Source organism: Euprymna scolopes, chromosome 28 (genome assembly GCF_053919585.1).
Source record: "Euprymna scolopes isolate OS-2025 chromosome 28, ASM5391958v1, whole genome shotgun sequence".
Lineage (NCBI taxonomy): Eukaryota > Metazoa > Mollusca > Cephalopoda > Sepiida > Sepiolidae > Euprymna > Euprymna scolopes.
The window spans coordinates 38,201,057-38,219,496 of NC_136509.1; the positions used below are offsets into that span (position 1 = coordinate 38,201,057).

The 18,440-nt window shown below is 37.1% G+C and overlaps 1 protein-coding gene and 1 long non-coding RNA gene across 13 annotated transcripts in view; one reads left to right on the forward strand and one right to left on the reverse strand.

The window, feature by feature from the left end:
* LOC145249568 (uncharacterized) overlaps positions 1 to 18,440 on the forward strand; it is a 585,438-nt gene that overhangs the window by 34,031 nt on the left and 532,967 nt on the right. The gene's annotated exons all lie outside the window — the stretch shown is intronic.
* The window catches only part of LOC145249574 (uncharacterized), a 61,747-nt gene that overhangs the window by 3,984 nt on the left and 39,323 nt on the right, over positions 1 to 18,440 (reverse strand). For both annotated transcript variants that reach the window (XR_013863550.1, XR_013863551.1), the window contains exon 2: positions 4,361 to 4,452. This is a non-coding gene — a long non-coding RNA (uncharacterized LOC145249574). The remainder of the gene's footprint in view (positions 1 to 4,360; positions 4,453 to 18,440) is intronic.

The window sequence follows — 18,440 nt, forward strand, 5'->3', positions numbered from 1 at the left end:
AGCATGCAGAAAACTTACAACTTGCTAACCAATGCTATTAACCGAGTCACACTATCGCCACCATTGATTAAAAACGGTCCAGTTCAAAATTCCATCAAAGTTCCTGAATATGACAAAGATTCTAAAGTTTGACCAGATATACTTGAAGGTCGAAGGTTACAGTTTAAAACGTCATGAATATCACAACCTCCACTAGTAGTCTGAACACGAGAGGTGTTCAATAAGTAATGCCTTTAACCCACTTCTTATAGCAGTACAGCAACGAAATTTGGCACAGTTGTTAGTCTTTCTCTACCTGGAAACCACCCAGAGATGAGAACATCTCTGGGTGGTTTCTAGGTCTTGGTATTGTTTTAGTAGAGCACCCTAAGTTGGTTCTCCAACCATGTTGTGACTTTGGAAATCGAGGTTACCTCATCTGGGAAACGCTTTCCTTTGTAAACACAACTTCATGGCTAAGAAGAGGTGAAAGTCAGAAGGTGCAAGGTCAAGAGAGTAGGAGGAATGGAGGAGGATTTCATAGCCACATGCCTATGCTTCTGATCTAGTGACGTGTGTTGTGCACTGAAACATTGTCTTGCAGATGGAGGATACCCTTACTGATTTGCTCCACCTCCTGATTTTCACTTCTCATTTCCTCAAAAGTGAAGGATAATGGACTCTTGTAATTGTAGTACCCTTTGGCAGGAAATCTGTCATCACTATTCTAACCTGATCCCAGAAGATTGTGAGCATAACCTTGCTAGTAGAGGGCTCCACCTTTGCGGTCTTTGGAGGCGATGAATCCAAGTGCTTCCATTGCATTGACTGGGCTTTGATATCTGGATCCAACTGATAAGCCTTTCTGTGTAATCATTTTTTTTTTTTTTTTTAAACTTTGACTTTTTTGTTGCACATTTCCAAATTCATCCTCAAGCCCTCCCTCCAGCCAGGTCTGATAGGTGTTCTCACAAATTTCCAACCATGTTTGAATTTACGATGCCAGTGTTTTACAATGCCACATGATTGAACATTATTATATGTTTCTTTAATTTCATCAAAAGTTTCCTGTGGTGTGCACCCTTTCAAATACAAAAACTGGATTACTGCATGACATTAAACAGGGTCCTGACTCTGTACAAACACCTAAATCAGAAACAACAATTAGTCCATCTGAACATAATGAAATATTCCATCTTTCATATAAACTGGTCCTGGATATGACCTTAAACTATATCTGATGGTGAGGTCCCAGCCTGCGGGCTTTAGGAGTGTGGAGCCACCCTTTAATTGCCATTGTTCCCAGGTCCACTCTGACCCAGAGTGGTAGTAACTGTTAGGGTCCCAACTATGGGTCAAATAGAAACCGACTTTAAAAAAAAACAAATATATTCTATTAAAAAACTTTTCTTCAAAATCACTAGATTCGGCATTAAATAACCTAAAACGTGTTGATATGCCATAAAACAAAAACAACCAATCAGCCATTCATATAAACTTTTTTTTTTTTTTTTTTTTTTTTTTTTTACAATTTTACTTATTTGTTACTCAACTGGTCTTAAAAAAATTTTTTTTACTCTTAACTCCAGACAAGGCATATTGCCATTTGGATGTAAGAGGCTACTATTTGGGACCATGTTTACAGGGGACTGTGAGGAGACTAGTAAGTTGTCAGTTTACACTACAGTTAAACTTCTGCATGTCGGTAGAATCAGGGAAGCAGGAAACAGGGAGGGAGTACAAGTGTAGCGAGTTCATCAGGGCACATTCCATTAAAATACTTGTAAAACAAACACAAAGATGCAACATTGTGGCAATGGAACAAGGGTTGGAGCTTGGTTGATAGTGCAGGACCTATTAGGTTAGAGATGCTTTTTGGACCCTGTCCGAAAGGGAGAAACTAGTTGTGGATGCACCAGCCCAGATGTTGCAACAACACTCCATGCATGCACGAATGGTGGTTTTGTAATGATACAGGATACTCTCTGGTGTGAGTAATTTTCTAGCATGGTAGAGAGAATCCACCTTCTTTGAAGCAGTCTTTTCAATGTCCTAAATCTTATTTGTTTCAGTTCATGTTTCCTGTGAATGTTAAGCCAAAAAGTTTGGAAGAGCTCTCGAGTAGGGTGTTATTAGTCATAGCTGTCAGTGGTTGAGAAACTGTTGAGCCAACTTCGTCCTTGGTCTGCACTACATCTTGAACCATGGCAGCTCATTCATGGTGGTTCTGAGCAAGGTTACACGTGATGGTTAACCATTCACAATTCTACCATCTGTGTACCTGATAGTTCAACCGAGTCCTCTTTGGTAATTGTCCGAGTTTTTAGTTTGACCACCGACACGTTTGCGCCTCCAGACAGTTGGGTAGGGAGAATTACATTATAAATGAGTTCTTCCTCCTGGTGATGAACCGCATCTTCAAATCGTTGAAGGTGCTTCTGCAACAGGACATATGATATAATTACATAAGTACTTGATTTAGAAGGCTAGTGAGTTATGGCAAGATTTGACCTAGAAAGGTTTCAAATAAAGTTTTAAAAACATTAAGTAATTCGTTTGTTTCAGAATTTTTGAGTTGGAGATTTATTATTTGAATTATTCAAACTACTGTTCTCATACAGTATGAGAGACATTAATTATAAATAATAGATTAGAATATAATAAAAATATAACATATATATTGAGGTGTTGATGGAGAACAGCATTTGAAACAGCCTGCCAGCATTGCCAGATGCAGCAGTGGCAGCCATTGTTAAAGACTTCCAGCCTCTGCGAATAAATCACCCTGATTGACCATGTCTTACAGCCATAGATTAGTGGGTTAAGCTAGCTTCTTCAGATAGAGGAAGTTTCTCGGGAATATTGAATTTACAAGCCGCAATGTTCTTATAAGAATTTATCTATAATTGATCATTGAGTGCTGAGGGAAAATACTTCCTGGTCATTTGATCTGATTGGGGGAGAGGGCATCAGGTAGCCTGACTGTCAAGGTCAAGAGATTTAAGCCTTTGTGATTTTTGTTAATTCCTAAACCAAAAGGTTTTCTGGTGTAGGTAATAAACATGGATCAGTGAATGAGATTAGCAGAAAGCCAAAGGTCGATCAACCTTTAACTGACCTACGCTTCAACAAGCAAATGGATGTTTTCAGTGAACCTCTTCCTTCAGCAAGCGCCAGTTATGGCAATGACCAAAATCAACTAGAGCTGCCTTTAGCCTTTATTTGTTCAGACCAAAGTAATATTTATTCTGATACTACCTTAATTTTTTATTTCCTTGATCAATGGAGAAGTCTTTGTAGACTAAGGCAATTTTTGTTATTTTTTGTCTCAATCCAGAGTGCCCTTTTTGAGGTGCTGGATTTTTCTTAATAGTAAAAAAACTGATCTTATGTCTAATTACCACCATGGAGAGAAGGGACCAGAACTGAGCTTCATGCTAGTCACGAAACTAATTACATAATAGATAAAACAAGCTTACTTTTAACTAGCTCAATATCTCAGCATTTGATTAAAAAAAAAAAATCTTTTGCATGACCAGACATGATTCACTTTGTTATCTTAGACATTTGTCTACATAAGGGTTTCATAATATGAAGGCTGCGAGTTCAATCTTCGTACAGGGCAATACTTATTTTTCATTTTATTTTTTTTATGTATAAACTTCACTACAATTATTCTCTTGAGGATTGAGAAAAAGAATCAGAAAATCAATACAATTCTACTTGAGTTGACAGTCGTGGAATGACACCAATCCAGTGTATTGCAACAACAGTCACCATTAATCTTATCTAATTTTTAACCCCCCTTTACGTGGATGTTGCAGACTTTCAACAAGTCTGTTACCTCTAATAGTCGACGATACTACATGCAAAACTGGTTTTATTTGCAATACAAGACACAACAGAACAAATGCACACAATGAATTCAGCAATTGGGTAATATTTGCATGACAAAATGACTATTTTCCATGATCAACCTCATTATAAATTAAAGATGGCTGCCATTACAATTTGCAAATTAGTCAAATTTTACAATTTATTTTGATAGTCCTACTTATATGCTACTTATGTCATATGCATTGTTTGAGCATATAATGAAATGTTACGCTTATAGTCGTTTTAAAAATAGGTATGAAAAAATCTTTCTAAAAAAAAAAAAAAAGAAAATTACTACTCAAAGGATTAAAACTAATTAAAGCAAAACTATTTTTTTACATATTTTTTTAAGAAAAATTAATTTTTCTCTAGATAATTAAAAAAAAATTTTTTTATTTTATTTTATTTTTTTTTGGACCTCTCGGCTATATTTTTACAATAAAATTTGATAAAAGAAAATGTTCCTGAAAAATAATAGAAACTGACAGCACTCCTTTTCACTGACCTTGTAATTTGCACTAATTAAGTTCACTGTGTTCTCTCAGCTTCCAATAATGCATCATACGTCAATGTAGCACACATGTGCAGCTTGCTTTCCTAAAAAAAAATAACAACAAAAAAAACTCTCCCGTTCTTCGAATGGCTTGCTAATATGCAGCCCAAGATAGTCTAATTTGCATATGATCAGTGAGAATTTGCGTTAGTTAGCACAACTGTTTAGATAAAATCATCTGGGCTTCGACACACTTTTTTCTTTTTTTTCTATTCAGCAACTGAACAGTACAAGACGCACAGACACGTGGGCGTTTTTAAGGCAAATAATTTTTCCTCTCACAATTTTCTTTACAGTTCCCAAAAAACAAATACTGTTGGAATAGAGCTTGCATTTTAACATTTAGGATTCATTCAAAGTTTACCAGGAAAAAAAAAACAAATTAAAAAATCATTGCTTAAAATATTTCGATATATTTTGATTACACTTGTAGGTCAAAGTTCACATGAAATCAATGTATTATTTGTATGACTATTCTCATCTTGATTGTTATATTCACAATATTTCGTCTGATGTGACTTCCGACCTTCTTCAGGTGCCATATTTTGAACGTTGAAATGTTTAACTCTAGAACCTATATTGAACTTCAAGGTGACCCATTTACTTAATCCACAAGTGAGGAACCATCCCCAGACCCACAGAACACTTGCATGATCACGGCCATCTTCACAAGGGAAGGACGAACATCATTGCTATTTTTTATGGTCGCAACACTTCAGCCGATGTAGCCCTCCTGACCACCTTTAGCTGCATCTTTTCGAACTTGGGTAGATTGTTCCTGTTTTGTCAGCCATGATCATGTAGATGTCAATTATGTTATTCTTAATTATTCTTGCTTGTAGTAAAGATTGAACTATCCCCCCCCCCCAGAATATTATTACTTAGAACTAATTGTCAATTAACGTCTTTTAACCATTATGCCATCGGTACATGGACTCGTGACTTAATAGTTTAAATTGTTGATTTGGCTGAAAAATTTTTAAAAATAACAACCAAGATGAGATAGTAGTTCGGATAAGCCAAATGGGGGGGAAAAATGTTAGTCACACATATTTTTTATTAGATAAAGCCTGGATATAATTGCTTTCTTCTTAGTGTTTTGTAATTGTCAAGACAAAAATCAATAATGAATGTTAAAAGAAATAAAGGATTTCGATTTGATGCCTTGGGCAAAATAATGGCTTTTGCAATGTTTAATCAATATCTATTAAATGATTTTAATGGAATCGCTTAATCTCTCTGTCTCTGTCTTTCTCTTTCTCTGTCTACCCCTTTATCTGTCCCCTTCTCCACTCTATTCTCTTTTTTCTCTCTCTATATATATCCCCCTCCTTCCCTCTGTCCCTCCCTCTCCTTCTCTCCGTCTCCTTATCCTTCTCTCCGTCTCCTCTCCGTCTCCTCTCTTCCTCCTTCTCTCCGTCTCCTCTCTTCCTCCTTCTCTCCGTCTCCTCTCTTCCTCCTTCTCTCCGTCTCCTCTCTTCCTCCTTCTCTCCGTCTCCTCTCTTCCTCCTTCCCTCCGTCTCCTCTCTTCCTCCTTCCCTCCGTCTCCTCTCTTCCTCCTTCCCTCCGTCTCCTCTCTTCCTCCTTCCCTCCGTCTCCTCTCTTCCTCCTTCCCTCCGTCTCCTCTCTTCCTCCTTCTCTCCGTCTCCTCTCTTCCTCCTTCCCTCCGTCTCCTCTCTTCCTCCTTCCCTCCGTCTCCTCTCTTCCTCCTTCCCTCCGTCTCCTCTCTTCCTCCTTCCCTCCGTCTCCTCTCTTCCTCCTTCCCTCCGTCTCCTCTCTTCCTCCTTCCCTCCGTCTCCTCTCTTCCTCCTTCCCTCCGTCTCCTCTCTTCCTCCTCCGTCTCCTCTCTTCCTCCTCCGTCTCCTCTCTTCCTCCTCCGCGTCTCTGTCACCTCTCCATCTCCGCGTCTCCTCTCCCTCTGAAATTGGTCAAAATTTTATTATTTAAGAGGATGACTCAATATAAATTTGTTTATATTTGACTTGAAGACAACTGTTGCAGTCAGCTGGGAAGCGTCTCCATGGTATTGTGCTTCAAAGACCAATAATTTTGGGAAAGAAATTCAGTTCATCAAACTGCCATTTAGGTTCAGGTACACATACAGAAAGTGAAATTATTGACAGTGGTTGTAGCTAGACAAGTTTTTGTGGAAATCATAGATTGAAGTCTAACACCTACTATGAAAATAATGATCGAACAGAGAGATTAGCAACACCTCTTCTGTATTGTATCCTTAGTATAGCCTTGAACTGAGAATTAAACTTCAACCTCCAGAACACTGTCATTTAGAAACTGATTATTACTTAGTATTTTTATCCACTATACTACTAGTCTCTTTTTTTTTTTTTATGTGTAATCATGCTACATATTACCATAAATATATATATATATATATTGTTGCTATTGAATGGCATTCTCCCTAAGCAGGTTGAACTGGCTTTCTCTAAAGGAAGAAGTGTCAAGGGAATATAGATTTACAAATGGTCCCCGATCACTTGTAATGTTTGGTGCATTTTTTGTCAAAAAGTCAGTATCTTCAGACAACCTGATCTGGTAGCACCAGATGCCCTAACATGTATTCTCACTCTGGGCTAAAGTGAACCTGGGAGCAATGGTAACTAAGGGGCAATTTTACATTACCTACAGCTCTCAAATGGGGCAACTTTACACTGCCTACAGCTCCCAAATGAGGCAGCTGTACATTGCCTACGGCTCCGGTATGGCACAGCTGTACATTGCCTACGGCTCCGGTATGATGCAGCTGTACATTGCCTACGGCTCCGGAATGGCGCAGCTGTACATTGCCTACGGCTCCGGTATGGCGCAGCTGTACATTGCCTACGGCTCCGGTATGGCGCGGCTGTACATTGCCTACGGCTCCGGTATGGCACAGCTGTACATTGCCTACGGCTCCGGTATGATGCAGCTGTACATTGCCTACGGCTCCGGTATGGCGCAGCTGTACATTGCCTACGGCTCCGGTATGGCGCAGCTGTACATTGCCTACGGCTCCGGTATGGCGCAGCTGTACATTGCCTACGGCTCCGGAATGGCGCAGCTGTACATTGCCTACGGCTCCGGTATGGCGCAGCTGTACATTGCCTACGGTTCCGGAATGGCGCGGCTGTACATTGCCTACGGTCCGGAATGGCGCGGCTGTACATTGCCTACGGCTCCGGTATGGCGCGGCTGTACATTGCCTACGGCTCCGGTATGGCGCGGCTGTACATTGCCTACGGCTCCGGTATGGCGCGGCTGTACATTGCCTACGGCTCCGGAATGGCGCAGCTGTACATTGCCTACGGCTCCGGAATGGGGGCAATTTTACATTGCCTACGGCTCCCGAATGGGGGCAATTTTACATTGCCTACAGCTCCCGAATGGGGGCAACTTCACATTGCCTACAACTCCTGAATCGGGCCTCACCACTAGATGTCAAGTGTGTGCATGTGTGTTTGTGTGTGTGCGTGTGTATATATATATATTGTATTCTAATCTATTTATGATTAATGGTTCCCATATTCTATGAAAACAGTAGTCTGAATAATTAAAATAATAAATCTTCATCTTAAAACTTTTGAAACAAACGAATTGTTCAATGTTCTTTTATACAATGTTTTTGGAACCATTTTTCTAAGCTGAATCTTGCTATAACTCGCAGGCCGCCTTATTGATTTTTCCAAGTACTCAACCACTGTTCTATGGATCCTCCTGAAGATTCAAGGTTCAGTTCTCAGTGTCGGGGTGATCAAAAAATACAATTCTGAATTACTTAAGACCTCTATCTGGTCATGGCTGACGGTACAAGAACATGCTACACCCGTGAAGTAAATAAAGGGTTCGTTTGAAATTCCATCCAGATTCCAGAATGCAACAGAAAGATTCTCAAGTTCAGTACGATACACCTGAAGAATGTCGGAGGTTACATTGACCAAAATGTTGTGAAAATAGCACTAAAGATGAGAATAGTAATCCAAAGAATCCAAGTAATCTATATATCTATAAAAGTGAAATTGTCTGTGTGTGTGTACATTTCCCTACCAAACTACTCTGTCAATTTATTGAGATTTGGGGAAATCTTATTAATCTGTTTTCGGACAGAAATTTGTCTGTTAAGGAGTCCAAGTTGAAAGAGTTAACCTTTGCAGACTCTACCAAACACGTCCACCAATTTTGGGTCTAAATACTTGAAATTTTAAATGTAGGTTACCTGGACATGGGTCAAACTTTTTAATATATATATATATGCATATGCACATAAAATTATGAACAGTATATAAGGCCTGAGCAAAGCCGGGCTGAACTGCTAGTATGAATGATAAAAATGAATCTGAAAGAAAGAGGGATAAAGACTTGAGTAGAAATAGATTAGTTTGGAAGTCAATTTCTGAAAGACACCCAACATATACCAGCATGTATAATGGATGTTAAGCCAAATATGATGTTTATTTTAAATGGTGCTGTTTAAGCAGTTTTGGTTAAAAATGATTGTTGATAAAGATTAATATAGTCTGGGTGACGTTCTGCTTTTTTCCATCTTTCTTGACCCTTCACAACTAATTTGTGTTCTGCCAGCCGAGGGTCGTACAACTGTGTATGTATTTTAAGAAGAATCTCAGAGTATGGGATTTTTAACAGTTTCAGTTTCTTGAATTTGTACCATGTTTTTTTTCTATTCTTATTTCCCCTAGTTTTTATTCTTCCTTGTTTGTGTTTTTATTCTCCATCAAATTGTATTTTTATTCTGTTCAATTATTGCTTGAGATATTTTCGGCCACATGTTCCAAAATAAAGTGAGGTTGTAACAGCTTTTTGATATTGTCAGTTTGATAAAATCACAAACTAGTTAATACTGCAGAATTCTGAAAATAACAAGAAAAAAAAAAACACAATTTATGTAAAACACGTTAGAATGAAATTCTTTACTGAACTCGGTTTTAACACGTGAAATGATATGCAAGACTTTACTATTGTTTCACAAATCTTACAAATCGTTTCTATACATTAAAACTATACAGGTTTGGTAGAATTTCAATTAAATACATTTCATCTAAATTGTTTTTTTTTTATGAGTTAATTATGTACTTTCATTGATTTTTTTTTTTTTTTTTTTATAAATTTATTAAAAAAATCTCTTAAAGCTTAAAAAGAAACGAAACTCCACTCGAAAGATGAAAAACATTTGAATCTTTGATGATTGCAGCTGTTCTTGCATGAAGATTTCCAAGCTTTTCGTCAACAAGTTGTTTTTATTTTTCAAGGAATTTTAATAATTTGAAAAATGAATCAAGACAACAATTTTCTTGGCGTTTTGATTCTGAATATTGAACATCGTGATGTGAATGGCTCATCAACCGTAAGTTTTCTCCCCATTAAAAGAGCAAATTGCAGCTGCTGTAGTTTCTCGGTGCAGCACTTACAAACCTGTTCTCCCTTTCTCCAAAGTAGGAAGGAAACCCTCTCTTCCGTAACAATTTCTAATCATGCCATACTTAGCTGAGCTTTATTTATGAAATTGCAGTGTATGGCGAATCGTCTTCACCGATGTTTATTGAGCCTCCGTTTTTGCCTTTTCATGTTTGGCTTTTTAAAAAAAATACATCAGTATGAGATTTCTATTCAGTGCTGACTCATTTTCTAGCATTGCATACGGTGGAGTTTTTTTTATTCTTAATATGATGGTCAAGTAGGGAGAGATGAGGTGAGCACTACCTTCTTTCTTTACCTATCTTTTCTCTTCCCTTTTTCACCTCGTCCTCTTTTATCCTTATCCTCTTTTTTCCTTATCCTCTTCTCTTGTCGTCGTCGTCCTCCTCCCCTTGTCATCGTCCTCCTCTTGTCCTCGTTCTCCTCCTCTTACCCTTGTCTCTCCCCACCCCCCCGTTTTTCAATCACAAATATTACAAAATTTGGGCGATCATCCATCTACTTATTCAGACCTCATTTCACAAAAGGGTGAGACAAGACAAGACATGTTGAACAGAAAGAGAAACTTTTTTTTTTTTTTTTTTTTTTTTTTGCTTTTCGCTAAAATCCTATTTTTTTTATTTTTGTTTTGTTTTCATTTTAATAAAACGAAATTCAATTTGAAAATTGCGCAATTTCCAACATTTTAGTTTGATTAAAAGGAATAATCTTCTAAGGAATAATGAATTGTCAGAAAGATGGCGCTGTCTACCTCCGAACTCTTTGACTTACATGATCTAACCCGCCTGACCGGTGGGTTGGGGCGGTGATGCATCTCTGGACACCTCCTTAGTTTTTATTTAAGTTTTAAAATGTTGGGAAATAAATTGTATGAAGTCATTTTTAACAGCATCAACATATGCTTCATTGAAAATTTGGATTATTTAGATAGGCATCACCACTTATCAAGGCCAGAAGGCCACTCGAGGATAAGGGTTACATTAGAAATTGGGCAATATAGTAATTGTTAGTAATGGAAATTCGGTAAATTTGTTAACTTATATGGAACGGCTCATCAAAATCTTGTTTATGTTAGACTTGAAGGCAACCATATTGTAGTCAGCTGGAAAGCAGGAAAACGGAAAACAATTCCATAGGCATGGAATTCTAAGAAAGAAGCTTTGCTCATGGAATCTACGTTTAGGTTTAGGCACAGATAAAGAGTGGAGGAAATTATTGATAGTGTTTTGTTATTGAGAATAATACCCAAGATGAGAACAGCAATGCGAAAACTAATATAGTAAAAACATAGTTTTCAATTTACTCCACATATTCATTATTCTAACCCAAATTAGCCGTTAAACTTTGATTCCGTTAAAAATTAATTGAACAAATGCTGAAAAAATTAAGACTGCACAATTTTCCAAAAACAAACAAATAATAAAAACATGTATTTTTGATAAAGTTACTCCTCACTAATTATAAATTAGAGTGGTCCTATGTGTCTCTAGTTACTTGCCTTCCCATGATGGTAGAACTAGACACATGTCAGTTTTTTATTTTTTTATTTTAATATGGTGAAAATCCAGCTTCTCCCCAAAATCTTCGTAACAATAAAGCGTTGCCTAGCATCGAATGTTAGCAAAAGGGGTAGACAGTTTCTATTCAAATCAAGTCGGGAATAACTTGAGGAAAACAGCTGAATTGCTCTAGAATAACATACATAAACCTTGGTAACTGAATTCTGGTAAGCATAAAAAATTATTTTAAAAAGTCTGTTTTTCTTTCAGTTATGTATTAATTCAATTTATTTACCTACTTGTTTTTTTTTTTTTTTACATTTGCCCCCCCCCCCTACTACTGTTAAAATTTATTATTGAAATTTTTTACTGTTAATTCTTGCTATTTTTCTCAAAATAAATGCATTCTCCAATTTTGAATCAATGGCTTCCCACGTTCTTTTGCAAAAAACAAAAACAAAAAAACTACCAGCACCATTCTTTTTAGTATACTTTTCAAATAGTCATACTAATAAAGTGCCACCTAGTGTTGAATGTTAGCAAAAGGGGTAGGCATTCAAATTAAGTCAGGAATGACTCGAGAAAAACAGCTGCGTTACTCAAGAATTACATATGTAAACCTTGGTAACTGAATTCTTTATTTCAGTTAGTGAGAGGGGAACATATCTCCATATTTTCTCCTAAACAGATCAATTGAACTTGTATAAAGTAGAATACTTATTATTATATAATCTTTTTTCTTTAATTAAGAGTAGACAATCCATTGTGGATGTGCTGTCGGCACCTCCTGTAACCCTCATTTTTTCTAATTTGTCCCTCAGTCCTCATTTAGAATGAGTGATTTTTCTGACAAAGAGAGAAGAAAAAACTGTATTCTAGGTTGGCAGTATTTTTGCATGAGATGTCGGAAATTTTCTGTTTCTATTTCTATCCTTGTAACCATGTCACTAATAAAGGTGCTGCAAGTAAACGTTTTACTGGGCTGAGATTATCCACCTGATAGTCAGGAACCCGAATCTTGGATCAACCACTAAGGAGGCCATCCTGTCAGCAGGTGCAAAGTATTGAGGCTGCTGAATTGCTATTTGCTGAATGGATTCTGGACTATGTAATAGTTTCTGGTGGGGCTTCTCGATGCTATATGAGTGGGTAATTGTTACGGCTTTACCTTATGGTTTATGAAAAAAAATATTTCTTCGCTTCTTTTTCTCCCTTACTTTCCCTCTGTCCTGCTCTAACCAAGTCTGTCAACCTACTCCACAAATCCCAAAAGTGCATCATGAAATGTCTCCAGAAAGAAGACAAGATTAAACCCAGAACTCCAACTTCCAATGTAGATCCTCACTACCATGTCTCCTTCTCTAACATCAGGGGTCTACATTCCAACCTTCCAGAGGTTGAAACCCAATTACAGGAGACCAAACCAGATCTATTATTCCTAAGCGAAATTAGCATTGAACCAGACTAATTATTTTCTTAAATGAGTTCGTAATTAAAGGATATTCTAATTTAACATCCAAATCTGACCCTCAAGATCTTCATGGGCATTGAACATGTGCCTATCATGGCTTTCCATGTGGTAGGGACATCTCCACATAAGACCCTAAATTGCCTTATATGTGCTTCCAGGTTGCACTTGCTCACACCACTATTTATGTTTATCCACTATCGCTCCCATAACAGCGGAGTTACTATCTTTAAAAGCATATTTGAGAAAATTGACCACATTCTGTCTGCTCATCCTTCTGCTAACATTCATGTCTGTGGAGACTTCAATGTTCACAATGTGGAATGGTTAGTCCAGTCAAACGAGACAGGTGAGATTCTATCACGATTTCTCCATTGCTTATGACCCAACTCAGATTATTCATGAACCCACCTGTGTGCCTAACATTGATGGTCAGTATGCAAGTCTCCCACTTTTTTCTCACAACTTGCCCTGAGCTATGTTCATCGTCCGTTCTGTCTCCACTGGGATCTTCCAGTTGCCTCGGTTAAGATAAAAACAAAATGTAATAAGTGCTCCGACATACCTCTATGACTGACTGGGATATCTTCCGTACATTTATATCGGCTCTACCTCTGCATTCCATGTTCTCCATAGTATCAGACCTGAAGGAATGGTTAATTGTAGGTATAGATCGCTTCATACCCTCCAAAAAATTCCAGCAAAAACCTAACAGTCAGCCATGGTTCTCTCCAGAACGTGCTGCTGCCATTGTGCACATCAGTATTTCCATTGGTTCCAATGTAGTAGATGTACTTAGACTAAAGCCGCCTTCAGGATTGCCAGCAACCACTGTAAAAGAGTAATAGAGAATGCGAGAGAGTTGTATGCTCAGTCCGTCAAGTCCAAAATAGCTGAGCAGTGGCTTGGTTCCCACCAGTTTGGGCAAATAACAAACAGGGTCCTGAATAGAAGTGTGTGCTTTATCCCAACCATCATCAATGGACCTGAGATAATCTCATCAGCATCGGACAAAGTCAAACTCTTTGCCAAGAACTTTGCAGCTAATTCTATCCTATGCGATCAGGGCCGCCAACTACCAGTATTTCTTCCTATGTCTGAAAACATGCTATGCGACATACAAATATCTGTACGTGATGTTGTCAAGCTAATCAAAAACCTCGATTCCATTAAAACAAAAGAGAGAAAAAAAAAAGGACATCTTAAAAGAGGATAAAATTAAAATTAATGCCTTAGTCTAGAAGGATTTCTCCTTCACTGATTGAGACCAGAAAAGGTAAGATGTAGTACACGAACAGATTCTACACTTTGCATTATTTATTTGCAGAAAACATTAAATATTTACATTTTAGACAAGTTAGGCACAAGGCCATTTGAAAGTGTGGGAAAATGGATGTCTTTGGTCATCCTTTATCACTATACCTAAAAGATGTCTATCCTACCCATAGCTAGAATCCTCAATCCTAAGTAATACCACATGTGCTCTAGGGGCTGTGCTACCTAGATTTCCGAAATCGTTTACAAAATTTTATTGAAAATAAATAAAGTCGTTTATATACAATCATTTTATCAGGAAAAAAATGAGGAAAAACAATGAAAAATTTGGTTAGTCAAGCCCTTCCAACCCTTTCTAAATAATAGACTGCCCACTGTTTTCCGGGTTGTTTGGAACCGAAAACAAATGGGCCACTATGCTCTCAGCCAAAAGGCCAAGAAAATGAGTTGCTGAAACTTATTATAATATAATTTTGTCAGTTAAGCAATCATTTTGTATTATTTAGGTTATTCTTATTACTGTTCTCATCCTGCGTGTTATTCTCACAATGTTTCAGCCGATGTAACCTCCAATCTACTTCAAGTGTATCTTGTCGAGCTTTGGGAATCTTTCTGTCGAGCTTTCGGAATCTTTCTGCCGAGCTTGGGAATCTTATTTTATTTGACCATATTATGTCCTAAAAATTTCAAAGGAACTGCAATTTTGGAAATATTGATTAATTGATGTCGAACATGTATAATTAAAATTTCACAAACAAAAGTGTCAGAATTTTCCAAGAGCTTTCATCACTCTTTGCATAAACTGAAACTAAATATAACTCATTACAAGCCTTTATGCCAAGCTGCTGTGTTCCCAAATTCATAATGACTGGTTCATTAGTTAAAAGTTAATCCTATGCATACAAACCTAAACATACACGCATACCTAACTTTATATAGAAATGGTTGAAAATAGTGTCAATATATTTAAATAATCTTGATAGTTAAAATGATAACATGGTGTTGACTAAACTAAGACATTTTACATTTTTCCCCTATTTGGTTGGTAACATCTGCCATCATTGGATTTACAAATTTTCATATTTCTATAGCGTTGTTTTTTTTTTTTTTGTTTTTTTTTTTTACAAGCAGAAAAAAAGTCGTTTAATAATTTAGAAACTTAACATTTTTCCATATTAATTCATTGATTCGTTTACACCATCTGTTCTCAACTTGGAATGACTTGATATTGCTAGTATACGAAAGGGGCCCCCAAATATCTAGCCTGTGAAAAAGTAGTTGACATGATATTAAATGACCGGTGTAACATCTAATGACAAAGCATTGAATTGTTAAATCAGAACTAACATGAGTCAGATTTGGGGAATGCATAACGATGCAAGAACCATTTTAAAGGTAAAAATATATTTAGAAGCGAAATTCCTGTGTTCTATTTGCTAAAGAGAAATGACAGAATGATTAAAAAAAGTAATACACATTGTTGGAGATATCCTTCACATAAAAGAATGCATATTTCCATAAATCATGGAAGTTTTTCTTTTGGGAAGAGTAAAGTTGCCACAACAGATTTCATACAACTGTTGTATTTTGGGTCATATAAGGCCTCTTATATGACCATTTTATATATATATATATATATATATATATATATATACACACACACACACACTAGCAGGGAGATCTGACGTGCTCAGGATTGAATGATGATCAACGAATATTTCATACTCCTATATTTTTATTGTCATCAAAATCCGTGAAATCGCCCGGGGAGGGGGGGGGAGTTTCACATGCCTCCATGCAGTAACTTAATCCAAAATATGTTATTCTACATTGCACTCTAGAGAACCTAGTGTTCCTTATAAATTATTTTATATAAATTTCTTTCCAGTTAACGAAAAAAAAACATTAAGAGCGGGTTTGAACCGACATACCATGTCATGCAAAAAAAAACAAAAAAAAAACACGTAAATTTTCAAGTCTTATAAAATTCTTTGCAGTTAATGAAAAAAAATTAAGAAATTTACGTGTGTAGTTTGAACTTATAGACTATGCCATGCAAAAAAAAAAAAAAACCCAAAACACTATAAACTTACCCACAGTAGAATTTTCACGGCCTGTTTTCTATCATTGTTGCTAAGTGACGGCATGGAAAAATAGCTTTACTGATGATAGATAAATTAAAATAACGATTTCGATTATCGATTTTTGGTAATTATCGGGGGTATTCTGAGACCAAACTTAACTAAGATCACTCCCAGACTTATACACTAAAGTTCTGTAACTTTTAAAGAAAATCTGTTCAGCTGTTTCGGAGTCTATAAGGAACAAACTCGCACACACACACAGACAAAGTTGCATTTATATAATTGTAGAGATAGAGATATATTTAATATTAGAATTCCTAATAAACAAAATTATTCCATTTTTGAGATGAGGATTAACTATTCATATTATTTGGATTCTTCGTTGTACTGTTCTCATCTTGGGTGTTATTTTCATGTTTTGGTTAATAATAACCTCCGATCTTTTTCAGGTGTATCTTGTCGAACTATAAAATCTTTCTGGCAAACTTGTGAATCTGCACAGAATTTTGAACGGAACCTTTTATTTAATTTACAAAGGTAGCATGCTCTTGTTCTCAGGCAGATTGGGCAGAAGTCCTAAGTAATTTGCAGTTGTATTTTGAGTGCTGCGTGCACTGAGGATTGAACCTTCAACCTTCAGAAAAGTGCACTTACAACTGCATTTTACTAAGTGTTTTATCTACTATGCCATAAGTTGATGCAAGTAAAATAATTACAACCCAGCTTGAACAAAAAAAACTTATGTAAAAATTTTATTTTGCCACTCTCACTTTTGATAAAGAGGTACGTGGCCAAGTACTGATGCATATACACAGACATGGCAGAAAAGAATAGACATTAAAATAAATATTTTTCCTAAGATTAATAGATCCTTATTTATATTTACAGATAAGAATAGTGCTGAAATAACTTAAAATATCTCATTAAAATTGCATCTAACAACATAGAAGTATGCCACGAACCAAAGGAGCATCAGGTCTATCTGAATTTATACGAGGACAGATTGTGATCAACATGGAGGTGGTCTTAGTCAATGCAAAATAGCAAGAAATCTTTCAATAGTCCTTTCTACTTACACTTCACAAGAGGGGGACAGAGAGTGCGCAAAAACTCATCCAGGTTACCTCGGGCTACCTGAAAGAACCTGGTGTCTTGTGAAAAATGTTGAAGAGGATCCTTGGTGCAAAGCCTCTGACAATGTAACACAGGCTGGTGTCTGCCCCAGAACAGCTGTCAGGTATCTTCACAAGCTGAGCTACTATGGTAGAGCTGCGAGAAGGAAACCTTTGTCCTGCCAATATCAAGTGCAGAAAAGCTTGTGAGATGGTAGAGATGTATGACCTTTTGGACGAATGTCATTTTCTTATGAGTCACGATTTGCATTATTTGCAGGGTAAGGGTATAGGTATAGAACCGCCCACAACAAGAGTTTGACTTAAAAAGACTGCAGCCAACACTGAGACATGGGAGGTTCTTGGTTATGGTATGGGGTGCAATTTGGAGTGCTGGTTGCTCAGACCTGGTGGAGTGCAAAGGAAACATCAGTTCTGCTAAATAAGTTTCAATATTACATGAAGGACTCCTACTAATATTCTCAAGTTTTTAAGATACACCTGATACTTCTAAATAAACAAATTTGACTGAGGATTCTTCTGCAGTTAGATTTCCGCTAGACAATCAGTATTTCAATCACCACTGCTATTCCATCACCTATTGGTTTTGGGTTTTGAAGCCAGTGTTCACATATCTCCAGGCAAAAGACCGCTAATCTACTGAGAAGTAGTTGGACAAATGTTAAAGAAATTTCGCTTGACTTGCAAGAACTTCGACAATCTGACAAGGTTGGGTAGACTTTTTAATCTGGGTACTGTCGTAGCTACAAACATAAATAAATCTGGGTCAGCATTTTTTCTTTAACTCTCCTGTCTTGACATCACTTAAAGTCCCTCACTGCCACATGTCCATCTAGCTTGATGTGTTTTTCCTTCAGCCGATCCATTCTCGACTTTACACGTCCATTTTCTTTGCTTCTCCCGACCATGTGGTGTATTTTTTCTTTTTTCTTCTCGCACACACTTCCTAATTTGCATATGTGCATTTTTCGGCTGTTGCTACTAATCTCTTTGCAAGCCAGCCATCCGTCGCTGCCGCTGATATTTTCCCACATGCCTAGATGCACCATGTTACAGCTTGACAAAGACGACACATAGTATATGTTCATCTATTCTCGATCAATGATAATGAAATTCTTCTAGAGTGGGGCAATTTATGTTTGTTCC